General features: G+C 35.9%; 1 long non-coding RNA gene across 1 annotated transcript; it reads left to right on the plus strand.

The window, feature by feature from the left end:
• The first annotated feature begins 19,225 nt into the window (after nt 1-19,225).
• On the plus strand, nt 19,226-23,489 carry LOC106048348 (uncharacterized). Its single transcript, XR_001214137.3, has 4 exons — nt 19,226-19,318; nt 21,368-21,460; nt 22,288-22,406; nt 23,369-23,489. It is a non-coding gene; the product is annotated as an uncharacterized lncRNA (long non-coding RNA).
• The last annotated feature ends 4,412 nt before the right edge of the window (nt 23,490-27,901 follow it).

Here is a 27,901-nt window from a genome sequence, read left to right on the forward strand (position 1 = left end):
GCCCATGTCTGAGATTTAAATGCAATACTTTTATTCTTCTCAGTTTCATATGTCTAAAAGCAAATGCAATTTACAAAAATAAGCCAGATAATGTCACACGTTTGTATCCAGGATGCAGCAGTTTCATATTATAGGTAAAAGAGGAGCTGTACTTTTTAACATCTTGGTGCTAAATGGCCTATATGTCATATGAATTACTTCATATGACAACTAAAGAAAAAGAGGGGAAAAAAAAAATCTTATCTCCATGGTTTGCCCTCTGTGCACGATCTCAAGCTGAATACAGTTCTGGATGGTCAGGTCTGCCACAGTACCATGCCGTGCAGCTTGGACAGGCAGATGCATGGCACCAAAGCTTACAAGAGGATTGTTTTTGGAGGGCAGAGCTCTGACTGCACTTCCCCATATGGCAACTTTCTTTTTTTCTCCCAAATGGTCTCGCTAACGTAATTCACCCTTTTGCCAGGCAAAATATACACATAGCACATAGAAATGCTTTGCAACCCCGAATTATATATTTTCTTGCTTCCTTAAAAAATAACATTTACAGAAGTATACTTTGCCTGTCCAGCTCTCTGGAGACCACCAGGAAAGACTGAGGGAACTGAATGAATATTGCGAGAAGGTGAAGTGCATCTGGTGTTGTGTTCATAAAGATTTCTAAAAGAACATGGTTGGTGATAGAATTAAATTTGGCTAAGTTCCAATGAGATTTCAGCAAAGTAAACTTGACTGTGAGAAGGTGGGAGCAACCTAAGCAAAGACAAATTTATTTGGCTGTGAAATAGAACGGTTCCATTTCATTTGTTTACAGGCATTCACAGTGCATGGTGTAATGGCCTTCCTGGGTGTACAATGTTGGATCTCCAGTTGGATTCTTAGAAAGAAATTAAAGTACCTTCTATATTATTCTGCAATAAGTGTCCTTATCTTAAACGGTGCAAGACTGTGCTTATTGCAACTAGAACATCAGCGTTATAATGCCAGTTCTGCATTTTCTGCGTCTTATCTAGTGGTTGTGTCTATCATCTGAAACATTATAAATTAATCCTACGTATAAAAATCTGTAAAGAATACATCCTTTTCTGTTACCTGTAAAGGCTTCTTAATATATTTTCTCACCTGGTAACCATCAAGGACTAGGTAACATTCTGTGTCTCAATCATTAATGTAAGTCTTATATCTACAGATGATAGATAAAGTGTTACTGAACTCTGCATTAAATATTGATACATCTATAGTCAATCCTCTCATTAGTCTTTTAGTCAGGTATATAAAGTATACCTTCTAAGAGGCAGGAAATGACATGTTTACAGTCTGTCAGGGTCCAGTTGGGAATCAATGGCTGAGATTGAACTACATAAAACACAGAAAGGCTACAATTGTGGTTCTTACATTTCAGTTAAGTATATAGCTTATATTCTACAGTAAAGGAGTTTTTCTCGTGTTAGCAGTTGCCAAAATTCTGTTGTTCTCTTCCAAATGAAGCTGTGAAATTACAGCTCTTTAATAAAGGTCTTAATATATTTTCATTTATCAGATATTGAATCATCTCTTGAATCTTCTACATCTGAATGTATTAAGCTTTGAATAACCAGTTTTACCAATGGAGCCAAAAATCTAAATCAGTGAAGTGCTTATGATAGGATAACATTGCTCTGTCTCCATGAGTCTCATATTCCTGCAAAAAGCTTTAAATGGCCAGACAGAACTGCTGTATCTTGCCAATGATTTTGATATTGCAAAGATGTTTTTATTCTCATTCTGCAGTTCAATCAGCAGAGCAGAGAATAGTAAAGTGGAGAGTAAAAAAACATTTTCTTGATAGGCTTCACAAGTGACACATTTTCTTGGTCCTCTAAATTATCTGTCAAATTAAAGAGCAAATGTGAAAACTTCTGTAATTGTCTAAACTATTAACTCTAACAAAGATTTACATGTGTTTCCTGCTGTGCTAAAGAAGGGCAGTTTCAAATCATTAAACTTAAAGGCTTCGGAGAAATGCATTTAACAATGTCCCAGAGCAAGACAGCTAGTTACAAACCACTCTAATAAAAATTTCAAGCAGAGGCCTAAGGTTGAATTTAACTATTCTTTCTGTGCATAGACTGAATTATTCTGTTCAAACCCTTTAAAACCAATTCCCCTCAATCATCAGGTTGATTTAATGATTTATCAAAACTGAAATCTCTCTCAGTGCAGATTTGATACCTTTTTTTCCCATGACAAAAGCATGTTATCCTTAGTGTGTCTTAAAATAATGATTAGTAAACAAATTTTAAATACATAAATAAAAACTATTAGATATGGAATTAATAACACCTAAAAATTTGCAGATATCAGAATCTGCCAGTTATTTTCCCCTCTGCCTTTTAGTGTGCATGGATTAAATACTTCAAAAACATTTTTTAAAATGTCACCCCCTTCCTATAGCTACAACATTAAAACCTGTGTTCTTTCCTTTTTGTGTGTTTGGTTATATCTGGAATTTTCCGCAGTGAAATTTATTTGTAATACAAGGCTGGGACTTTGTTTAAATTTCAAGCTTTCTCAGACTTTTTTTTTTTTCCACCAGTAGACTTTTTTGATTTTTTTCTTTTTCTTTTTAAGCACTAATTACTAGTGTTCTGCATCAGAACCAGAACAGATTGGTGGGATTGCTTAAAAGGACAGAAAACAGTTTTTGGTCAGTAAGAGCAAGGATTTATACCATTTTGGTTATTCAGCTTGGAAACTGATGTCATGTAGATGATACTTCATTAAAATGAGAACTTGGAGAAGCAGCATTCATGAAGAATTCTTCATGAAACTTAGATGAATAATTTTCAACATCAGCAAAGTAAATCTCAGGAAAACTAATTAGTAACCCAACTAACATGTTATTAAAAAGAATTGCTTTAAATTTCACAATAGAGTTCAGTGTAAACTTTATATTATTCCATTCAAAGCAAGCATGAGAGCAACCTCCTTGTTAGTTTGAAGTTGTAAAACATAGGATTGTTAATTTATCTCTATGAACCACAGCTTTACATCTAGGGTCATTTCATTAACAGAATGCCAAGAGAAATAGACATATTTTCACTAAAATAACATTGCAGTCAACTGACTGCATCAAGATATAGATGTAAATTTAAAATTAGAATTTAATTATCCTGTCTGTAATGCCAAAAATAACAAATATGCCTGATTAAAATTAATGATGATATATTAAGTAAGTGAAGGTTACCTAATTGCAACTTCAGTTTAAACAATGACTGAATTGCCTAATCAAAAGTTTTATGCCTTTGCCTAAATGGCAATTGCTTATGAATTCCTGCTTTACCACTGTGATTGCCTCCCTTAAAATACAGTAAATTACTGAAGCTTGGAGTACACCAAGTGCACAGCATATGTAGCTGAGCCTTCTGAAACACACAAGAACTGTACCAGCTATGACAAAAAATGGAAGTGTTTTGCAAAGAATAGCATCTCCATGGTTATTCAAGTAATGCTACTTTTGCTCTCAAATAACGAAAATATAAACATCATGTCATTTTAAAACATGCACATGGAATTTGGGGGTCACTAAATGACCCAAAACAAAGATAATGCATAGAAGAGTATAACATAGTATAAATATGTAGCTAAACAATAATCATAGTGCACTACACAGAGAAAACAAACAGAAAAAAAGATTTTCCAAGCTGATATAAATTGGTTTGGGGTCAATCAAAATGATTTATTTCCATTTGAATTCTTTTACTGGTTTTAAAATGAATTGTAAGAAGTAAGTCTTCATAATTTTTTCCAAACAAAATTGCTATCAACATTTTACTAAGAAAACGTCAGTTTTTCAAAATAATATGCTCCATCAAAAAATGTCTTTTTCAAGAATTTTCTCTCTACTATCTTGTTTGATTTCCAGGTTCTCACTTGGTTATCTAACCTTACTTAGCAGAACACTTACACCTGCCCTGTACTGATATATAAATTTGATTATTTTTTTTTTGTATGGTACAGACTCATACTGACACTTACACACCTCACTCACATAAGAGTAAGAGTCTTGGGTACAGATCACTTTCATATATGCAAATTTCTGGAGTCCACTAAAAAAGTATGTAGTTTGGAGTTACAGAGTCAGATTATGAGGAACATACTAATGCTGAAAAGTTATGAAAATTAGTGACAAATGTACATAATTCTTTACCAAAGGGCAGTGACAGAAACTCCTCTGAAAGATTCCCTGCAGATTTTAAAAATACTGTGCATTGGTGTTTAAAGCATACTTCTAACCAAATGCTCTTCCAAGGATTTCATTAGGTGCCCTGCTGTCTTAACAATATTATCCAGCTAATGAAAGTATATACTCGGTGGCATCTTACCATAACATCCTCTCAATTTTCTTTATTTTATGTGTCTGTGACACTGTCTCTAGAAGTATATATGTTTGCTAAAGTCTACCAGAATAAAATTGCTTTTGACAATAGCTCTAACTAAAGTTTGATTGACAAGGAAGGAAATTTATGCCAATAGATGAGACTCTGAAGATCCAAAGCAGAGTTACAGATTCCTCTGTCAACTTTACTGTACTTAACTCAGCCTACATAGTATGACTTTCTAGTAAATCTCTTTAGATTTCAGTAACTTTTATACTATCTGACTACATAAGATATTTTCCAATTGATAATGTCATGTATATGTGTAAATGTAATCTGCAGTGACCTGTTCCATGTGAATAAATACCTTCTAAATGATATTTTTGACCAATTTTAGCTCTCAGAAAACACCGTACAAACATTGTCATTTGAAATATGCATTTTCAATGACTCTTGATACGTGTTGTGCTATTAACTTCATCTATTTCATGTCCACTCAACTGGTGTGATGAGAAATATGGATGTTTTTGGATAACATCCAACTCTGTATTTCCAGTTCATCTGGACATCAAGGGGAGAACCTAGACTGCTCATAGTGAGTATACAGATACCTATAACACATCTCTTCAGAGATGCTCTCTCTAAAGAGTCACTATGAAGGATCTGAGATTACTGTGTTTAATTTCATTCTCACTGTTATGTCTCAAACATTTATTTTAAATTTTGCCAGATTAGTATTTTCTCCCTGACTTAAAATTTAGAAGGTAACTAAGAATAATAGGAATAATTTGTTAGCTTTTACATTGCGAACATCTGAAGTGGCTTTAGAAAAAGAAATTGAGATTCAGATAAATAAATTGGTTTGAGATAGCATTTCAGTGACACCCCCTAACTACTATTCCCATTGTCTGAATCCCAAGGCGCCTTCTCTTGAAGAAGCTGCTCTATGTAATCTAGAGACAGTAAGCACTACACTCTCAATTTGAATGGCTTTCTAAGGGTGCCTGAAATTTTGAGTAAACTTGGCCATATGACTTGAACATTGCATGATTTCTTGCATTTCTTAATGACTAAAGGAACTCTGACTTTATGGGTTTTACTTGGAGATTTTAGGTGGGCTGAAATAGAAAGAAGCCTAATGCATCAACTCACATTGAGCAGAACCAAATTCACTTTCCAGTTAAAGTGCTGCTAAATGTAAATGATGAGATTATTTTTTTTTATTGTATTTGTTCTTGCACTCCCCAAGCTGAACATTCTATGCTATACTCTAAATTGTCCAGAACTTAACCTCTACATGTATTAATAAGGCTGAAAGAGTGAGAGCACGTTTAATTAGCATTTTCTGCTAATAGGCCTAGCCTATGGAAAACTACCAGGAATTACCTATAGAAACTACCAGATTTCCACATCTCTGAATCATTTAACTGTTCCAGTGAAGTGTTACAAGGCAACATTTCTGAAATAAAAGGCCAATAAGAACAGCAGTACCCTCTGATATTAAAAATAAAAATCAATAATTCACATATTTACCTTGTGGGAAATGCCGTGTTTGTTTATTGCTTCCCTTGTGTTTGCAGTCACTTTGTTTGTTTTCCAGGCTAGCTGATGTTATATAGTTGATTAGTCTGCTTGCTTATTTGCTTTTGTGCAAGATAAGAAATAATAAATTATAAACAAAAACAAGTAGACAACATACAACAACTGATAAAAACTTGCAGCACACTTTATACAGGACTATCAGGAAGAGTTATACTTTGGAGATAAGAGGCAAGATTTTCTTCTCTTGCCAGACACAATCATAGACAAAGACACTGAAGACTTCCCAAGCTGTTCTTAGAGTTCAAATGGTCCCACAGATAAAAAAGTAACCACCTGATTGAAGGGATTCATGCATGACTCTGATGCTGCAGAAAAGTTCATAGCTCAAACTGTTGAGACTGTCAGTCTTTGTTTACGTTACATTATAGCTTGTTTTATAGTGCCTCATCGCCTCACTGCAATAGGTCCCCCTAGAGCTGGCAAACACATGCTTACACTCAGCCCTTCAAGGAAGTACAGCAGAGTTGCCAGACCAAAAAAAAGTGATACCCAAGGCAGATGGCAGGGTATCTGTGCAAACGCACACTAGATCATAGATCATCTCTAGATCATACTGCCCCCCAGTGCTTTCAGTGGTATTAAAATATCTTCCAATTTTTTAGCACTGGGGTGAAAATGTTACTCAAGCAACCAGTCAGAGGATGATGCTGTTTGCCTGTAAAACACCTGTATCTTTGTCCGACACAGTACAGCTTAAAGGAAAACAATGTTTTGGAATCTGTAAGAAAAGCACATTTTGATGCAGCAAATAGCCAGCAAAACTTAAGCTATATTACATGTTCTATGATCCTTATCACATCCTTTCTGGAGCCCTCCACTCATACTTGCTACTTTGTTCAGAAACTCCCTAGAGAAGAAGGTTTGAGGGAGAGAGAGGAAAATGAGGAAATGAGATTAGGAGTGGTAAAATGGCAACAAGAATTTTAATTTCCTTTTTCTAATGGGTAAAGTGAAGAATTTGGGACAGATCCCACAGCTATCAAAGCCAATGACAAACGACCCATTGACTTTAATGAGAACATGATTGACTTGCTTTGGTTGTATTGTTTCTTATTTTCTAACTTCATCCTGTGGCTATCTAGAAAGTTTCATTTTAGTTTCAGGTGTCAGCAATAGCTTTCACACTTTTCATTTACTGCAGAGAAATCCTTTCAATTCTACATCCTTTTAAGATTCAGGGTAATTCAAATGGACTGCACATAACCTGAAAGTAAAACCTACTCTCAGGCATCAAACTGTGGTACATCAGAATAGCATACTCCTTCTGTTTTTAAAATGCATAATTAAGCAAATAAATAAACAAATAATAAATAATAAATAATAAAAATTAAGGAGTGACTTAAGACAACTATAGCAATTGATACTTTTCACTTACCATTAGCTCCAGGAGCAGTTCAAGGACTAATAGTAATGTGTTTCTGCTTAGACTGAATTCAAAAGGGTGAATTTTCCCTACAGGTGGAAAAATGACATAATTTTATTTAAAAAAAAAAAAAAGACAAACAAATGTAAACTGGTTGAAGAGTGAAAGCCAGGAATTTTTTCTGGCATTCAAGTAAATTAAACAAAAGCTAACATATTTCACTATTAAAGTTAATATAAAAGCAACCTTTAACTCAGTCCTTTAGATATTTTTCTTAGAGGTAGATGGATAGACAGCTAGAGACCTAGATAGACAGAAAGATGGAAGTATAGAGAGATGAAAGATATTTTGATGTGGCTGTTGAGAATCAGTTACAGGAAGTTAAAGGCTCTTGGACAAGTAGTTTTGAAGAACCTTCTTGAGGCTCTCAGTGCTATTTGTCACTCTATTTTATTTGGTTGTTTGCTTTTTACTAATGACACAAACAAAGTTTATAGTTTACCTACAATTTTTAGCCTAAATTCTGAGAGAAGGCAGATTTAAGTGAGTCTACTCTTGCTGTTAGTATACATACACATCCTCTTACTGATCTGATTTGAACTAGTCATCCATAAACTCAGTGACCAATTTCAACAAAACTCAACAGATTGTTCTGAAAATAGGTGAGTGCAAAGAGATGGAGACATTACTAGTGCTCTGACAAAAAGCTTCTGTCTTCACTTCATACTTACTAGACATCAGACAAAGCTCTGTGCCTCAGGGCATAAAACCTTGGCAAACTAGGCTTCTGTTGTTTCAAGGCTTATGGAGTTACTTTCTGCAGTATTATGCAATAACATTGGGCTTGAAATGAAAAATGCAATCCCAAGTCTTCCCAAGATATCACAAGTTAAACTAATGAACAGTTCAAATTGCTTTCATCATTTGTTCCTTATGTATAAACCGCTGGTGACAGCTAAAGAGCCCTCTGCATGTCAGACAATGAAAGTCCCTTCATACTGTAAAGAAACTATCAGAGCTGTGTCCTGAGTGCTGACTGGTTTTGATATTTCTTCTGACAAGCACGCCGGTTTTGCAACAGAGGATTTACTGTGTGCATTGGAAAAGGAGGGAGCATAGAATTATCACAATATAGGTAAGTTGGGAGTTTTTTTGTTGTTGATGTTTGTGATTTTTTGTTGTTGTTTGTTTCTTTCTTAATTTTTACATTCAGGCAATCAAACTTTCAACAGGATTTTCACATTTTCACCTGGTATCATATGTTCTAGACATATGGATAATAGATCTGAAAGAAGATGCACTAGAAGCATGACTGAACAGCACATTTGCATTAAAAGAATGTGACCTCTGACATATGGGGAAACTCAGACACAGCTAGTATTCTCTTTTGCTTATTCTGTCTTTCTTCAGGAATCTCTGGCTTCGATGTATTTCCTTCTGATTTGTACTGGAGGCAGTGAGCAAAAAATCTGGCAGCAGGTCTTCTGGTTTCGTCTGACTACTAAGTTTTCTTTTGAAAAGAATAAAATTTGAAGAAAATTGAAGAACTATCACCGGTGTCATGGGAGCATGTTTGTATACAGAGGCAGCACAGGTCTGTAAGTAGTTTTGTGTTTGTTCTCATTTTGACATATAATATTGCTTGCTTTCTTAAATAGGGACTTAGATTTTTCAAAAGAAACAAAGAAAATTCCACAGATTGAAAGAAAACTTTTAACACATGCTCTCCTGGAGCAGCTATAGCTATAGCTATAGCTGAGTGGCTACTAGTCATTGATACCTCATGTGCCCTTCACGCAAAGAGTAAAAAGGTTCTTCCAGTGAGTAGCAATCACTGCTCTGCTCTCTTGTGAAGAAAGGCACCAAAAAGAAAAACAGTGCAGGTTCTGCAATCCAGAAACAAATGGAGCAGGAAAACAAATCTTCTGCCTGATGAAGATAGGGAATGCTGGCAACCCCAACTGAGTCACAAGGGGAAGAGAGAGAAGGAGAACAAACAATAAAAATAAAAAAGACGATGAAAAGAAAGAGGGAAAGTATCTTATTTGCCAATTAAAAATAATTAAATAATAAGGATAAAAAGAAGAAATATTTCTGTAAACATAGAGGGGAACTAGTAAAAATGAGCAGTAAATTCAGATACAAACAGCCAATTGTGGCTTCTGATCTGACACCTACATTTTCTCAAGAAAGTATTCAACATTCTTTGTGAAAGAACCTAGTAGTTCCTCTAAAAACTATCTGTCAAAGAGGAACATTTCTGGACAGGTTGTGGTGTGTGAGAGGAGTCTCGCAAAAGCCCTGGAATTTCCATTACTCAAAGTGAAATATATAGAACATTTTGTTTAATTCTTGTAGGACTTGGCATGTACTAAAAAGGAGAGGGTTGAAAACAGGAAGGTGGAAGAGCCTGTGTTAATAGCATAGTATCTGACTTATTTCTGCTGTTTCCTTAAATCATAATATTTGTTTTAAACTTCTTTCCATCAATGACGTTTAATTAAAACTTCACAAGACCACATCAATATTACAGATATGTAAACAGACACCCCAATAGATTCAAGGTTACATTTTGCTGCTTGTTCTTATATTGAGACTTTCATTGCACTATAACACACAGATGCTTTTACTAGACCTACTAAAACAGCGAGAGTTGTGAAATATAATGCTGTAAGAATAACACTTGCAGAATCTTGATTTAAGTGGCTTGGGAAAGGTATATTGTGAAAAGGAACTCAGACTCATAATTTCCATTTCCTTACCACAAACACTAGTTAATATGCCCTACATTGAATTAAACATTGCAAGCACTCTTTCTAAATTAATCTCGTCTGAAGTTTATCTGTTTGGTCATTTGGGACACTGCCAAAGCAAAACAAAAGAAAACAAACAAACAAACAAACAAAAAACACAAAACCAACATTCTTCTGCTTTGCACTTGTTTGATCATTCTACTTATTTAATAAATTGTACTTAAATTGGGATATCTCCTTGCTAAGAGATTCTTGACACTTGTGTTGTAAACAATTTCTGCCTCCTCTCAGAAGTCTTCCCAACTTATATATTTTGTTCCACTTGCCTTCTACTCCAGTGGGTGCAGAACGCTCAGAAGAAATTGCATTCACTCAATTATCACATAGTGTGACTACATGAAAAATTCTATTATCATCAAAGGACATTAGATTTCATCAGTGCAAGAGCAGAAAAAATATTAAGACTCTGAAGAGACAGGGAGTTCATAAAGGTAGGTGACCCAATCCTTTTATCTAGTTCCATATAAATTTCTTGTAAGTCATTTTCTCTCTGAAACGCATGTAACACTTTATTTTTATTTTTATTGTTGTTTGTATTTGTATTTTATAAAGACTCAAGGGAATTTGTAGTAAAAGGAGAGATCTGTTGTTCAAAATCATGTTAACTAGCTAAACTTTGACTCAATTCTATAGACATAAATAAGATTCCGCTACTAATAAACCTAACATGAGATGCTGACAAATAATTTTGTTCAGTGTGTTTAGAAAACAAATGACAAATTAACCTGCTGGTGAATATTTGTTGTTCTCTTTTATTCTGATCCATGAGATATAAGAGATACTACGACACCACAGCAAACATATTTAGCTTGAACTGTCATAACTTCTGCTTTTTAACAGCAGGGAGACTTTCAGTGCAGGAAGCAAATAAGAGAGACCTGTCCACAATTCAAACAGTTGTTTGTGATGGAGCTGATGACCAGACATAATCTGTAGTCCATTTCCAAGATCATGTTTTGCTGATCCACAACATGCCCAACCTGACACTCCTAGTTTAGACAAGTTTACTCAAACACAGTCCTTGCAGAGATAGGACTCTTTTTGTAAACTTTGGTAGAAAAATATTAAAAGTGTTTCAATATCTACATCTGAAAATTATTTAAGTATTTAAGTATTATTCTCTTTGTGCCTTAATTAGACCTTAGGACTTTCCAGATCTTGAATCTTCTCTTTCTGATTCAGAGCACAACTTCATGTTCATAGAAAGAGCTTCTTCACAGACCCCAGGTATTCATTTGAAAAAAGAGGTGAAAACTAATACAGATGGACATTTATGTGTTCCGTGATTGGTCCATGCTTCTAGCCTGGTCTGTGCCACTGCGAACATATTCTTAGGTTTTCCATACAAAATAGGGTTTAATACTGAAATAAATCATAATATTCTCTAAAGTAATATGTGTTTTCTTGCCAGAAAAGACAGGAAATGATAACTAGTGGGCTATTTTGGCTACTGTAAAATTGTATAGACCTTAAGCATGGCTAAAGATACAATACAGAATCACAGAGGCACCCCATTACCCAGGCTGGTAACTGTGTGACAACTCAGGTACTGGCAATATCCAAATTTCATCTCTCTCTATTACTTTGCTCAACAATGGGAAAGAAGATATCATACCAGGCAAAGTGATGGAGTTTATTTGACAAAACTTTTACAGCATATGGATGAGAAGAAAGAAGGCACAGCTGGTTTCAATTTCTGTAGTGGAATGTAACATTCAAAAGTATGGCAAATGTTGGTAGAAAGGTGTGGCGTAATGACCACACGGACACCAGGGTTCTTTTAGGATCAGTAACTGCTACTTCTTTATTGATGACATAACTTCATTCTCTCTTACTGAGGGCTTAACTTCATCTCTCATATTGAGAGCACAACTTCATGATCCCGTATCGAGGACAGCTCCCTTCTTATACCATTCACCCCACAGCAGTACTTTTCCACTAACTATTCATTGGTCAACAACTTTGCCCGGCAACAGCAAACACCCAGCAGCTTCCATGCCTTAACGGCTGGAGAAACAGCAACCCTAGACAACAAGGCGTCTCCTGAATCACCCTTCTTTGCTCCCTCTAAACTCTTTACATTCCTGATGGCCTCATCATTAAGAGTCCGATGTTATCACCAACCATGGGGCTTGTTGACCCCCATGGCCACACTCCCATAGAAAGAGTCATTCAAAACTCAGTTTGACATCAAGTACATGGCATAGATTTGGCTCACTATATTTGTTTCAAACTCAAAACACAGTTCAAAAATTATTTTTATTATACACTAAAATCAACAACAATAACACACACTTTTTCTTTGATTTGGGTTTTACACATGGCAATTTATGGAGCTTTCACATACTGGTAATATTCATATTCTGTATTGTTACAGACTAGTACCATCACTTCCATTTTACCATTGAAAGTGATATAGACCTAAAATTTAATCCAGTGTATTTTCTTAACTGTAATTAGGACTGACAATATTTCTCCCTTAAAGCATCAAAACTATAATACCCATTTTTGTTCACAGAATGTTGCTGAAAGGTGTCTAAAGCTTAGTGCCTCAGAGCTATTTTTTTTCTTTTATTTACCTAGAATTATGTTGATTGGTCAAAGGCATGAAAATGTTATTTTTGTGTTACTGCAAATGACTGATTGCTTCCAAGTAACATATTCCACAACTGGGGTGGAAAAAATAGTGGAAATGTATACAATCTTCTGAGAGCAGATAGATGGAAGACAGATTATCTAGAAAAGAAACTATAATTACTCTGCTGAATACAGTAAAATCCGTTTACATCCCTTCTAATTTCCCTGGGTATATCTATCTAGTTATCACCTGATTATCAAGCTACCTAGCCTACATCAGAGCAGTGGAAATTAAATTAAATAGCATTTCAGTACTATCAAATGCACAAACATTCCCTTCAGTATCATATGTAGAACATACATCTTCTAGCTATTACAAAAGAATTTTGCTAATCAGAGAAATAATGGCAGTTCTGTGATGGTGCAGGTAAGTCCCATATTCAAGGAAGGATTACAGATATTCAGCAGTAATGCAGTTGACACCTGTTTATGTTTTATTGTTCCTAGGTAAGTGGGGACTATATGTTTGCTTTCAAATTCCTGTTAGCTTCAATCTTGCTAATTCTGAAATATATTTCTCTTCCTCTCTTCACACTGTGGAGGTCATTCCATGTTCATTTCCTTGAAAAGGTTTCCTCTGAATCTCCATCAGGACACTTTTCTAGCTGCCAGGTCAATTTTGCTATGGGCTTCCAATCGCAAAATCATGTAGATTTCCAGTAGTGCTGTCTGATATTGAAATGCAGCATATGCTTCTGCCATTTGTCCAAGGCAGCTGCAATTACATGTTTCTAGGTGGAAATTGTGCACCCTCTCCAGGCTTGAGAGAGTTCTTCTTTCCCACTGGGAAAGCAGCCTGCAGGAAAGTGCAACATCTGCCACCCAGTTCTTGCTCAGACTGCCCAGTTTCTCAAAATCCCTCTTCTACCCTATAAGAAGAAAATTGCACCTTCCACCCCACAGACTCAGAAGTCTATTTGCTCCAGCTTGGTGTGTTTTGATGCCTATGTGTAAAGCTGAAATGTACCTAAAATAATTCATATTGTATGCAAAAGAGCTTGAGAAAGCGCAGCTGAAAGGCTTGTGTAGAAGGAAAATACAATTTGTATCTTTCCCTATGTGCAGAAAGGCATGTGCAGAAAGTGAAATACAATGTGACATTAACCCTTCAACAGGTAGTTAATGTCTTGTCTTTAAAGTAAAGACTTCCAGAGTTTGTTATCTAGATCTCCCACTTTATTATTATGTTAATGTATAAATTACTCCTATATTTTGAAGCCAAAGGAATCAAGCTCATAGCCATATACAGTTTTAGATAAATCAACTTTATATAATTGAACAAATCATTAATGTGATTATTCTCCCATATTTTACACTCAATACTCCTAGTTACTGTAGCTAATTATTTTCCAGAAGCTTTCTTGAAAACATTTTTCCTTTAAATTCAAGACACTTTCATAAAACGGGATGCAGAAGAATAGGGTTTAATTCCTAATACACAAAGGGTTAACCACAGCCTTTGAGCACAGGAAAGGATTTTAAGATGAATTACTAAGGAGAACATGTGTGGGAATACTGTCTCCCTCTTCTAAAGAGTGGAAAGCTTTTGTATGTAGAGCTTTTGACTCAACAGTACCTTGTTTGGTTTGGTGCTGGTAAGAATTTTCATGAAAAGCCCTTTCAGTTTGTGGCTGTGGTCTATTCTGGACTAGGCAGCCCACCAGTTTTCTGGGTCCTGACAGAGGAGGAAAGAAATCATTTCTTCAAAGAGATGAACATGGATACTCCTCAGCTCCACTCTGAACTTTTCTACTGCTTGGCTTTCATATAGTGTCTTACAAACTTTAATTGAAACATGCCTCTGAACATGATTTAGAACTGCAGAAACTCACACTAAGATTAAAATCTCATTCATGTGACTGTGGGGACTATGTCTAAACCATTCATATGACTGGGGACTATGTCTAAGCCACTGTTTCCTGGAAGCTCAACCAGTGACATAGATTATTTATGGTCTTGTGGAGAGATGCAAAATATCCCAGCACTTCTTCTCTCCCCCCCTCCCTTCCCCAGTGTTTTCAGGAGATCTAAATTTGCCCAAAACTTCAGAAAATCAGTAACAAGATGTATTAAGTAAATATAGTAGGCAGATAAGTGAAAAGGCTCTCTAGTTATCTCACACATATCTGTGTGGATGAGGTTCACTGCTCTAAAATGGGGATCATAATACTTGCTTAATTTTCTCTGGATACATGGGATAGGATTTTTATTTACAACAGGAAAGAATTTATTTTTTAGGATCTACAGCCTGATGGTATCTAAAAATCCCCTCTAATGTTGCTGTCATTCTGGAAGTGTCATAAGAAGTGCAGGCAGACAGACGTTGCCCTGCAGAATGAAGGAAGAGTGGTTTGGCCACAGCTAGATTTTGAAGCTGTGGAGGAAGGTTGGCTGGTGGAAAAAGGTGAAAAACTCTTGTGGCCAGAGTTATGATCTCCTCACTAGTATCTTGAGTAGATCTGAGAATGGCAGGTTTTCAGCCTTCTTTGCCAGAAAAGGGTTTAAATAATCCAAAAATGAGGCAAAGTCCAAAATAAGAGATTTCATGGGAGGGGGGCATGGGTGTTTACAAAATAAACAAACAAACAAAAAACACAAACAAACAACAACCACAACAAAAAGCCAGCTTTTACACAAAAAGAATTATGATACTCAGAACAATGTGTAAGAATCTGAGTTCACAAGGCAAGCCAAGTGGCAAGGATCAAGCTGTCTGAGGCCATGACTGTAATGCTCATGCAAGTCTTGTCCACAGTGGCTGAGAAAGAAAGGAGAGGAGGAAGGTAATTTCTGATTCTGTTAGTCTTGTGGATCTCTCATCACCAGCTAAAATAAATGATAAATGCAGACTATGCTGCTCCATTGCATCTCTTGGGTTTGGAACAAAACCAACTCCTTTTACGCAACTGTTAAAATATGTGATCTTTGGGAACTGTTCTCTCACAAGTATACACAACTGGTAAATGAAGTAATGAGAGAGGTCACAGGCACAGCTATATTTTAGCTTCTGAGTTACAAATTTCTGGGCTATTTTCCTATCCTTTTAGTTTAGAGGAGTCTGAACTGCTGTGCTTAGTAAACTTGGCAGGTCCTTTGAAGAAATTGCAGAACAGTATTGAAAAATTTAACCTTTGCTTGCATCCCAAAAGGAAAGTTGTTTCCCTAGAACACGTCCATAAGTGATAAAATTTCCCAAAGGCTACTTTTTTTTTTTTTTTAATTTCGGAAGGTTACAACCATATTAATATTAATAAGTAATTAATTAAAACCTCCATATCCTAAAGTATCAGAAGTGAAACATATTTCTAGGATCTCTCTTGGTTTGGCATCTATAGATACATGAAAATATTCTTTAGGTCTGTAAGGATATTATACTTATTTTATATTCATATTTTAATATGACATGCATACATGTTCCAACTGGAGTTTAATGGACAATTTTGCATGAGAAGCTGAGCACATATGAAGAATTTTTAGCTCAGAGCCTTTGTCCTTTCCTACTGTATTTTCTCCCATCTTAAATACTGCAAGTTACTTTCAATGCCAGTCATTTGGGATTTTAAAATAAATAAATGTTTCATTGATTTTCTGGGTGGCCTGTCTTACTTGTCCTCACCATCAGACTCTACAGGTCATTGTGCATCATCTAACCACAGCTCAGTCAATACACTCATGTCCTTAATAGACGGAAAATGTTTTCCTGTGTGAAAAACCTGGCTCTTCAAACACATAGTCTCCTCACCTTAACTTTTCAGTTTTAGAGCATGCTGATATTGCAGACAGTAATGTAACAGAGGGAAACGTATTGATTGTCAATAAGTTAGTTTGGGTGCTGGAAAATATCAAGCAGCATTGGAAAACAGAGAGAAAAAAACTTATTACATCAAGGAACATGACACTGAAACTCATGGTGCCACAGCTAAATGGCTAAATATACACCTATGGAAGTGCTATCCCAAATGTAGCACTAAGAAATGTTCTTCTTTATACAGAAAAACAATTTAAAATAGCAGATTCTCTGTATGTGTATTTATTAGAACATTTTCCTCCCCTTATTTAAGTCATCTGCAGCTTCTGTTAACTTATGGAAAATTACATTGCTGAGAGATTTAGTTTGTTAATTGTTTATCTGGAAGAATAGAGGAAGAACAATTGCAGACTAGAGTAAGAAAGTTCTTCTAGATAAAATAGATATATGTTAAAGAAAAATACCACTGTATTTGCAGACAGCTCTGCTATGTCCTTGAAAAGAGGTTTCCTGAAAGCTCAAAAAATACTTTTCCCCTTATGTCTTTATCTTATTCCCTTATCTAATACCTGAAATATTTTTTAGTAGAACCTCTGCAGTGCAGAGTCCAATACAAAACTCAGTTGTTATTTCACTTTGATGTGAAATTATGTTCTTTTGTTCTACTAGACTTCTAGATGAATAACTGATGGTGTCTTTTGGGGATCTCTGGGGAAAGGTCTTATTATTACGAGCTCTAAAGATTTTTTAGAGGTTTTCCATTTTCACTAATATTCTTGCCTCTCAGCAGACACGACATTCCTCCACCTCCAAATTCTATTTTGCTTAAAAATACGAAGAGACAGAAAATATCATCAGAAGCATATGAAAGGCAGGGATTTTCTATTTTCTCTGTGAAGACAAGAAAGCTTGAAACGAACACCAGTTCAGACAAGTATACTCATTGACATTTGGGAAAAAAAAATTTGTTTCACTCCATAAATATCTTTTTTTTTTTGCTCTAGAAAAAAGAACACTTCATACAGCAGATTGTAACTTGTTTCCTGAATATGTGAACATGTCTAAGCATTTTAAAGAGACCAGCTGAATTCTGTATCCTCTCTTATGTATGTTTATTAAAATTTACGTTTATATTTTAGTATAATTAATCAATAGTGTGGCATGGGGACTTTCATCACTTTGCACAGCCCCAGAGCATCCTGGGCTGGGGGCAGCAGGAAGGGCTGGAAGGACACAGCACCACTGTCCCACCAGTGCCAGTTGTGGCAGCAGGAAGGGATCCTGCCCATTCCAGGGTTTCACATCTCCCCTTAGCCACTTCATCTCTTTGGGACCCAGCAGGTCAGCACCCCATGCTGCCCACTACCCACTGTAATTGGCACCAGTAGCAATAATGGAGAGTATTAGCAGTGATGCATCTCAGTCCTCACCTGCATCTGTATTATTCACAGCTAGGGCAAAATTACTCTCCCCTGCGTATCCTGAGCTGAACACTAAACAAAATGCAAGATAAAGTTAGAAGTCAGGCCCAGGAGGTTCATTTTAATTTTTTTCTTAATATAACTCCCATTTCAACAAGCTGTATTTTTTGTTTTTGTCCATTCCTCTGCTATGACTGGAAAAAAAAAAAACACAGTAATTGATATCATCCATTGATTGTAAGAGTGCAAATAAAATGATAAAATGTGGATTGCTTTCTTTCTGGATCAGGAGATCAGCCTGAAGCAGTCTGTGGATGACATCATCAGCACAAGATCCATTTGTTAGTTCCTCTGAGGGCCTTTTTTGTTTTGGTTTGGCTTGTTGGTTTAGTTTGGTTTATTTGTTTTTGTTCTGTTTTCTAAAGCATAGATGTTGGAAATGAACCAAGGGAGCATTTCTGTATTAATAACACTTAGTTATGTCAATGGCAAGTAAATCTGACTGAAGTTTATTTTAAAATGAGAAAGATGGGAAAAAAAGAAAGTAAAGTACAGACATTAGATGTTTGTTTTGCTGGAGGAAGGAAAAGTATCTCATGCAACTCGAGGCCTGTTTACAAACATAGTTGAGATATTTGGTGTTGGAATGTAACTCTTTAATGATGACATATTTTCAGCATCATCCCAAGAAATCAACCTTGAAGGGACTGGTAATTTACAATACATAGCTTTCCAGGCAATAAAATAAGTCAGAAGTTCAGAAAGGAAGACAAGCATTGCTAGTGTATTGGGGAAGAAACAGGGAAGGAAAGAGAGACAGAGAACATGCAAAGTGTGCTCCTACACTCCCTTAGAATAAGCTCTTTTGGTTGGCTCTGAGTTTTGCAGGGAATAATGGAGGAAGTAGGAGGGTTCATCATCAATTTCCCGGGGAGGCATAATCTGTGCTAATTAAGTGCTAATAGTTCTAATTAAGTGCTAATATCTCTAATTATCAGGAAAGAGGTGAAGAAAGTGGGTTAATTTTACTTTATCTTGATTTTTCTAATTTATATTTTTTTAATACCTTGGTGTTAGTCCCTGTAATCTGTTATTCCTTGGCTGTGAGATATAGTATGCATTTCATAGACCTTTCTTGCAGGCCAGACCCAGTCTCTGGGCAGGCAGGAAAGAGAGCTGATCCCACATTAAGATCTGGGTGGTAAAAGCTGTAAACCGACAAGCTGCTTACCCCCCTCCCCCAACCCTTTTTTTTTTAGGAATCTTTTTTTTTTTTTTTCCTCAGGTGTCTTTAGAGGCAGCAAACGGCTGTGCCTGAAACGGCATCTAAGCACTTCTGTGTTTAGATGTATCTGCCTGTCTACCTTAAAATGAAGGTAAAATGTACATTAACCGTTATTGATCTTTATTGTTTCTTCTTTTTTCTTTTTTTTTCTGATTCCTTGGTTTTGCTTCTTGTAAGATTGCCAGAATTATCCAGTATCCTGTTGACCTCAATGTATCATGCAATTTTAAATATTGCTTTACATTGTTCTCTACAGATTTTAATGAAAAAAGGGAGAAACTAATTTCTTTTTAACAAGAAGAGTTATTTTGCCATTGCATGCATTCCTTTAAATTGACTCAACAGACATACACAGGTAGCACAAAATATGCTAAGAAATTACAGAGTAACATACTATTTTGGAAGAGAAGTAAGATTTTCCCACAGGAAGGTGTCTGACTAAGTACCTCGGTAGGGGCTCCATCCAGAGGGGTGCACTGACACACAGAGAATGAAATCGTGCTAAGTAATTTGGATTATTATGTAGTCTGACTCACCTGGTGGATGTGCTGGAAGCTTTGTCATATCCAGTTAAGCCAGGGGTGTAAAAATTGTAAAACATAGTTTTATATGTGTACATATATGTATATACATGGACAAATATAAGTATACAGATGTGTTTTCTAATATGTAACCTGCCTTTTTTTCACCTTCATATAATATTTTGAAACAACGTTGACTTCTCGTGCACTGAGAAGCTGTCATATTTTGAGTTGAGAGAGGTTTCTCATGCTTCCCAGGCTGCCAGCAGACCTTCAAAAGCAAATGGAAAAGCCTGTGGGCAAACAAAATGCCTTTTCTTTGGGTTGCAGCAGATGGGTCCTGATGGTTTCAACCAGATGCCTGGTGATGCCTGTGTGGGTGCCAGAGGGACAGGCGCAGAGGTGTGGGGAGGAGACGCTCCGTGTGCCCAGTCCTCAGCTGTCCTCACTCTGAGCCCAGCCTCCTGTCTGTTGCTGGCACTGAACTCTTGAGCCTTTCCCAGCTTCAAAGCTGTTGGGGATAGACTTCCTCTCTGCCCATAGCTGGTTACTTCATTTTCAGAGCAGTTTTAAGGGTCATAGTAAAATACAGAGGTGCATATACATGTTCCAAATCCTCCACAACACATTCAGGGGTGCCTCTGCTCAGCTGCTACCAGCTCACTTCTATCACAACCCTGTCTAGAGCAGCAGCCACACATTTCTGCCTTGAGGCTTAACTATTCTTTCTGGAAAGCTTACTCATAATAATCTACATATATCAGGAAGAAAAGCCTTTGCCTTTCACTTGCAGCATGTTTGTGTAATGGAATCAATATCCATTTCCAAGACACATTTGTCTCGTGTATTGATCCAGCACCTCCAGCTCCTCTTTTGTCTATGTGCTCCACAGTTGTTTAAGAGATTTTTAGATAAAATATTCAGTATATCAAATTATCCTGATCAGGCTTTAAAGAGCTAAAAGATAAAATAGAAAAGCTTTATATATAAATGCACACACAAAAGACTATGGTAGTGTAAGTTGTGTAGACCACCTTGCACAGGACCAATTCAGTTCAGTGCTGAAATCAAAAAGTGAATGTACTTGAACTTAAACACAGGAAAGACAGATAAATATTCGCCAGGATATTTAGAGATATGAACTTCTATTGTTTTGCACATTCTCCTGCTAGAAAAAATATTTTACTAGCTACTCCCACTTTTTTAATGGTTTGGAATTATGTGTTTAATATGTCCTCAGTTAAAAGCTACATTTTGCAGATGGAAAAAAGATAATTTCCATAATTATACTAAATTAAGCTTATATAATATTTTCACATGACTGTAACTTATCAGTATATACAACTTACATCATACATAATGGCATTTATGCTTACCTGAAATCCATGTTTTCTTTAAAAAAGACTCAGCATAAAAATCTACTGGAAAGAATAGAGAGAGCCAGACAATGCTAAAAACTACTGCACAAAATTGGAAGACATCCAGACATCCACTAAATATCTGAGCTCTAATGCTTGTTATACACAGCTTTTCAGATTTTAAACACACATCATTCTTCCTATGCTTTTATGTAGATACTGAAATTTATTTACATATATATATATATATATATGTTCCAGGCTCACTACCTGAAAAATGGAAACAGAAGCTTAAGAAATAACAAACAAATTCCCTGCTGGTGGAGGGAAGAAGAAGAGAGATGATCCTAAGATGTAAGAATTGTCTTAAGTCTGCTTTGTTTTTACCTAGAGAAAATGAGAAGTGAGCATTTGTGAGCAAAATTTCTTGGAGAAATATGGTCTGTCACACTCTTCCTCTTTAATTACAAAATTTTCTGTTGTAAGTTTCCAGAATGTGTATTCTTGCCTTCTCAAATGGCTATCAAACCACTCAGCTTTTATAGGGTCTTCTGCACAGATTATTTGGTGTTCAGCAGTGAAAGGTTTTGTATCTAAATCGTATAATCTAAATGTATGTGGCATACTGGTTACAGAGCACACCACCAGAACCACAATCAGGGCCAGAGTCTTTAGGACACCGTGTTTCTTTCATTTACTTTGTCAACTGTTACCCTTCCCATTTTGAACTTTGACAGAGAGGGTGAGCTTCATGTCTTATGTTCCACATCTTCCTCTGCAAATTTGGTGTGGGACCACCACTTTCCACATGCTCTTTGTGACAAAAAAAAAAAAATCACAAAAACCTATATTATAGCCTCAGATGTTAAATCCCTTCAAGTTGCTGTTTTTTTAACATTTTTAATAAGCTTTTGATTGTATTTGGTGGAGAGTGGGAAGAAATTACTTTAGCTCAGAAATGTTCCTCTACTCAGTTCATATATTTTTCTACTCAATGTTCAGTCAGAATTTCTGCTTTGAAGCAAGTCTATCTTCTAAAACAGTATACCTGCTAAGTTATTAACAGTTCAGTGAGTATGTCTGGCACATACGTTTTAAATGCCTCAGGGGTATTTCAATATTATTCGCAGGAAAAAAAAATCTGATAAACTCCTTTCTTTCCAAATTTCTTGTATTCCAAGCTAACAATACCAGAACATCTGTGAAAAAGCAGGTTCACCTTACCACAACAACAACAACTAAAGAGCAGAGTGATTTGCCCTGTGTCCAGCATGGATTCATTGTGTACCTGTTCTAAATTGTATGTATGATACTTTTATTTTCTAAATATTTTGAAGTCTTAGCTAAAGTTCAATGTTGTAGTAAAACTAAATATATATTAAGATTTTAAAATAACTTTAGGAAAGATAAAATTCTTTATGTTACGGTATAACAGCTCCTAATGCTAATACCTTAATTATAATTTGTACTTTCCTAGAGGTTAGTCCTCTTGCTAAGAGGCTTCCAAGTTTCCTATTAAAATAGCTTTTAAATGCATTAACCGTGGACTGAGGAAAGCTTTTCCTTGAGGTTAATATGTGGTGAGTGATAACTCCAGATATAAGGAATTTAAGTTATGAAACTATGACAGTTCTACTTTTCATATTTTAAGTTGAATTCTGAGAGTTTTGTGTAAGAAAACAAAACTGGAGATAATATTCCAGCCATTGATACTAGACAGGGAGTCCAGATAGCATCCTGAGGAAAAAAGTAAACCTGTTTCACTGAAATGCATTGGTTTTGTAAAAATGTGTAGGCAAAGATGAGATATCAGGAATATTTGTAAATTATAACATAGCATATGATTCATAAAGAAACCTGAAAACTTGTTTAGTCTTTTCCCCCCGTCTTCTGCTGTTCTTGAGATGGTTTATGAGAACATACCTCTCTAAACAGGTCTTTTTTCCCCAGCAAAGCAACTGTTGTTCCTTTATAGAAAGTCCTCAGCAGGAAGCTGTTGGAATTTCTCTGTCAGCAGACCAAATGAAAGGGCATGACATAAAAAGGTTATCGTACAGAGCATGGGGCATGGAGAGACATTGAGAAAAGCCACTGGTATAGTAATCACGATAAGAGTTGCTACAATTTTGTAATGGAAATAAAGGACCTATAAATGTCATGGGTTAGATGTGAATTAAAACACAACCTGTTTGCCTATTCTATGTTTAAGATCCAATTACGTTTGCTTCTGGTATATGATTATTCTCCCTTTTCTGCTTTTAGATAAAAGATGTGGTATTTTTTTCTGAACCAATTAAGACTAGTCACCAGCACAGCATCAAGGGCGATCAGTGCCCCATGCTGCCCTCATTCTACTTGGGGAACATATCTACTTCCCAAGGAAACAGCAAGTATTTTTTTCATCCTTCATACCTATTGTTGTTATATTATGGTGTTTAATCAGATGCTCCATAAAATATTGGCAGCAAAGTCTAAATATCCTCTCTTTCCATGGCATCACTGACATAATGGATTTATATTTTTGTTTGTTTGTTTGCTTGTTTAAATGTGGTAGGGTGTGCTGTGATATTGAACAGGTTTCTCTTTCTATTAAATTTCTGATGATTTCAGCTGACCTCTAGCATCAAAGTTCTTGTGACATTTTGTGGGTTACCTAGGGTAGTTTGATCAGCTGTGCTCCATCTCTCAACTCAAATTTAGACTGCCCTTCTCTCTGATAAACTAGCTCTTCATGATCTTGCTTTTTCTTTCTCAAGATATAATCAATGTTTTTATTTATTTATTTTTTATTTATTTATTTTTCTCTTGTAAAGCACTGATTCCTACAGGTTCCTAAAATCACTTTGATCATCTTACTAACAGGGTGAGAGTGAAAGAGGAGAGTCACCTGTTACTTTGTATGTGCTTTGTTGTTCTCTCTCTCTTTTTATTTTATTTATTATTTTTTTTCAGGGACAAGAAAGGGTTATTCAGTGAGTTTTCCTTAAGCAAAATACTATTTTTTTTAATACATGTAAAAAACCAAAACCTACCTTGAAATGACAGCTGCTTTTTATATTTCTCTCCATTATTTAGTAGTCACTCATCCTTTGCAAGGATGCCCCAGAAAGTGCCAAGTCCCAGGGGGTAGATTTCTTCTCATTACTGTTTCTTATCTATGGATTCTCCAATGGTGTCTCCCTCCAAGGTCAGGGCAATAGTCAGATAATCTACATGGCTATTCCTAAATTGTTTGTATGTGATATTTCAGTATAGTTTTTTACTAGTTTTTCAGTACTTTGTTTTCTTTACTTAACAGCTCCCATGCAGACTTAGATTCATGCAAGTGAAGAAAAGTTTACATTTAACATTTATAAAATTAACTCAATACTCTTAGAATATCCTTGATAATATGTGACACCAGCTGTTTTAAATTTTACATTTTGATTCACCAAAATACAGAATTCCTGTGTCTCTCTATATAGTATTTTATTTATTCCTGGAGTAAGATTCTTAAATAGTTGTCACTGTTCATATCATTGAAGCAGATAAAATTATACTAAAATGCAAATACTTTTAAAACTATGTTCTCCACATTTATTTATTTATTTATTTTCATCCTCCTAGGTGAAAGGCTGAACATGACTGTAAGACTGTCATCATTACCTCTCTCCAAAGTAGGGCTGAAGAGGATGTTCTTAGCCAGCAGTCTGATTATGCAAAATACTTAAAGAGTTGAGAAATTAAAATGATATTTTCTACTGACTTTCTATCAATCTGGGGATGAGAATTGCATCCTGCAAGCAAACCATATTGTAGAAAATCTCTATGGAAATTAGATATTTTTAAAGCAATTTAAGATGTTGTTTCTTTCTTGTTTCATAAGAAAGTACAGCATAAAAGCATAGCATAGGAATAATAATGTCCTTATATACAAGTTTTATCAATGTAAATGTGGTGTTTTAGAGAGCTATCATGCAGTGGCCTCCTGATGAAGAGAGATATCACAGAACTATATTGGGAAGCATTGAATACCCCATGAGAAGGATATGCCCTGACAATAAAAACAAACCCTTGATGGTCAGTAAAGACCCCTGATTAAATCACTCTGGTCATTCATGTAAATAGTAATGATACTGCTGACAATGACATTGTACTGCTGACAATGAATCTATGCAGGTAGATGAGATACGAGAGGGTCTGACATGGAAGCAAAAGACTAAGGATAAATAAGGGCTCTTGCTGGGATGTGTATCTCTAGATAAAGGATGAATGGCTGTCTATGCAGTTGGGATTGTGAATGAGCATAAGTGCTGTAACTGCAGAAACATGTTCACTGAGGGGCTGAGAAGAAGACAACACATTAATCTCAATGTGGCAAGAAGACAACTGCACGTCCATGTGCATGTCCTTGGCTTTTTAATTTCCAGATTTAAAAGGGAAAAAAATGGAAAGAAAAGATATTAATAATAGCCTAACAGTAAGTATCAACAGAGGTAATATGGACACAAGTGATATTAAAAACAACAACAACAACAAAAAACACAGCATCAAAGTAAGAGAAGAATGATTATTTGTCTACTAAACACCTTAAATATTTAGAAAAATATCATAGGAACTATGAGGAAAATGTAGGAGTGTGCAGTCATAATTTGAACAGTTAGTGTTGTTTTTCAAATAATGAAATAAAGAGAGTAAGGTATTCCGATTCATTATAGGTGTGCACATTACAGGTTACTAAAAGAAATGTCTAATGAAATCTCAGTAATCATAGCATTGTCTGTAAACATTCAGGAACATATTGAAAAAAATAAAATAAAAATAAAATAAAATAGAGTGGAATGTTTTCAGGATGGAAAAAAAAAAAGTGGGAGTTCAGGGCATTATAGGTTTAATCAGATTAATTTTGACCTCTAGAAAAATACTGGAACAAGTGAAGTCTGAACATCTAGAAGAATAACAATTAAATGTGTAATGTTCAATCTAGACCACTAAAATCAAATAACATCTGGTAAATCTTATAAGTATTCTGTGGAAATATTTAGATGAAAACACTGCAGCATGTACCCAGTGACTGGAAAACCCTTTATAAGAGTGCATGTATCAAAGTCTCAGCATCAGAAGGGAAGAATGTGTGAGATTCTGCAGAGGTTAGTGTTTCATTAATAAGCAAGATGAAAGAACAGATTGTGATAATTACATTTGTAGATGCTTCCAATTGATGAGGGGCTACTTAAAAATATGACTTAAAATATAAAATGACCTTGTTAAATTAAAGAATATTTAAAAGAAAATACAATACAACAAGTTCAATATACTATACTTCAGCAGAAATGGTTGGCCATTCAGTATAAGGAACAATAGACTAAACAGCCGAAAACACCCTGGCTTTAAAATTAGTCATGTTTAGACATGAATCAGCAATATTTTGCTGTAGTAAAAAGCAAATCCCATAGATGGGTTGTTGCGTTAAAGGGTAAGGAAGTTTGGCAAGACCTAAACCCTCTTGTGTTCCAGCTTGTCCTCAGATATCAGAGGGGCTAGGGGTGGCTGGGTTTATATTCTGAGTGATGCCCAATTTAGCACTATAAGTCCAGTCACATTCAATATATTAAATTATCATGATCATGGATACACAAATAGTGCAATCGGCACTATAAGTTTGGTCACATTAATCACGATCACAGATTCACAAAGCACAATACACTTTCAGTCTAGTAAATAACTGGTGTAGTTTATTGAAGCAACAAGAGTACAAGTACTTTTGGATTGCTGGTGATAAATAAGCTGTCTGCAAAACACGTGCAAATACCAAGAATATGACAAACATAACCAACTACACATGTGGTAACTTATGAAACAGCTCTATAGAGAATGTTAGGTTTCCCAGGGAAGCACTTGGTATAAATGAGGGTCCGAATCTCACCCAATAGGCATCTCTGTTGGGGTAGAAGAGAGGTTCAGCCTGTTGACTACTCCAGAAGTCACCGATGTCCTTCCAACTTGGCTGCGATGGCACCTTCCTCCACATTTTCCTTCTCTTGGGCCACTTTTATACTATTTTCTTACTTTTAGGTGGAGCTTGCGTGACTCTAGTCATACGTGTCTTTGTTGTGATTGGTATAATTTTTTCTCACCTTTTTTAAAGGTATAGGCTCAGAGAAATTCAGATTGCATGCTCAGTGAAGGGTGGTAGCACTTTGGAAGTAGGTAGCCTTTGGGATGGAGGTGTGTTTCGGCACTGTAATGAGATTATAATGACCAAAGTTGACCCAGAGGACATGATTTGGTTATCAGTTAGAGTCAGGGCTGGCCTATGTAGTCTAAGTCTATCAGTTCCACAGTACCATTCAGTTCCCCATCCCTGAAGTGATAGCACAGAGCCTGGCTGTGGTGTCTTCATTCTGCTCCACCCTCCATGCTATATCTCTTAGAGTCAACAGACCAAGCTCCCCTGGTGTTATCAATACCTAAGGTTGCAGACTATGTTGCCAAGGGGACCATCATGGAACAGATTCCTTACATATCTGCTACATCTCACCCTGGAAGTTTCCTCATCACTACACTTTCTCTTAAGATGTGGACAAATGTTTAGTCTCAATAAGTCACCTCCAGCAATTATTCCACATGGGTTAATGTAGGAATACACCTATCTGACAGTAATCAACCTTTTAATTATTCAGCTTTAGGAAGGTCTTAGTTGGAGTATCTCATCCCTCTTCTACATCCATCAAGAAAGACAGATGCAGAGCAATTGGAAAATCAAGAGGAAAGTGATCATCACAAGTCTAGAAAGCCTGACAACATGAGGAAAGG

The sequence above is a fragment of the Anser cygnoides genome, chromosome 3 (genome assembly GCF_040182565.1).
Source record: "Anser cygnoides isolate HZ-2024a breed goose chromosome 3, Taihu_goose_T2T_genome, whole genome shotgun sequence".
Classification (NCBI taxonomy): domain Eukaryota; kingdom Metazoa; phylum Chordata; class Aves; order Anseriformes; family Anatidae; genus Anser; species Anser cygnoides.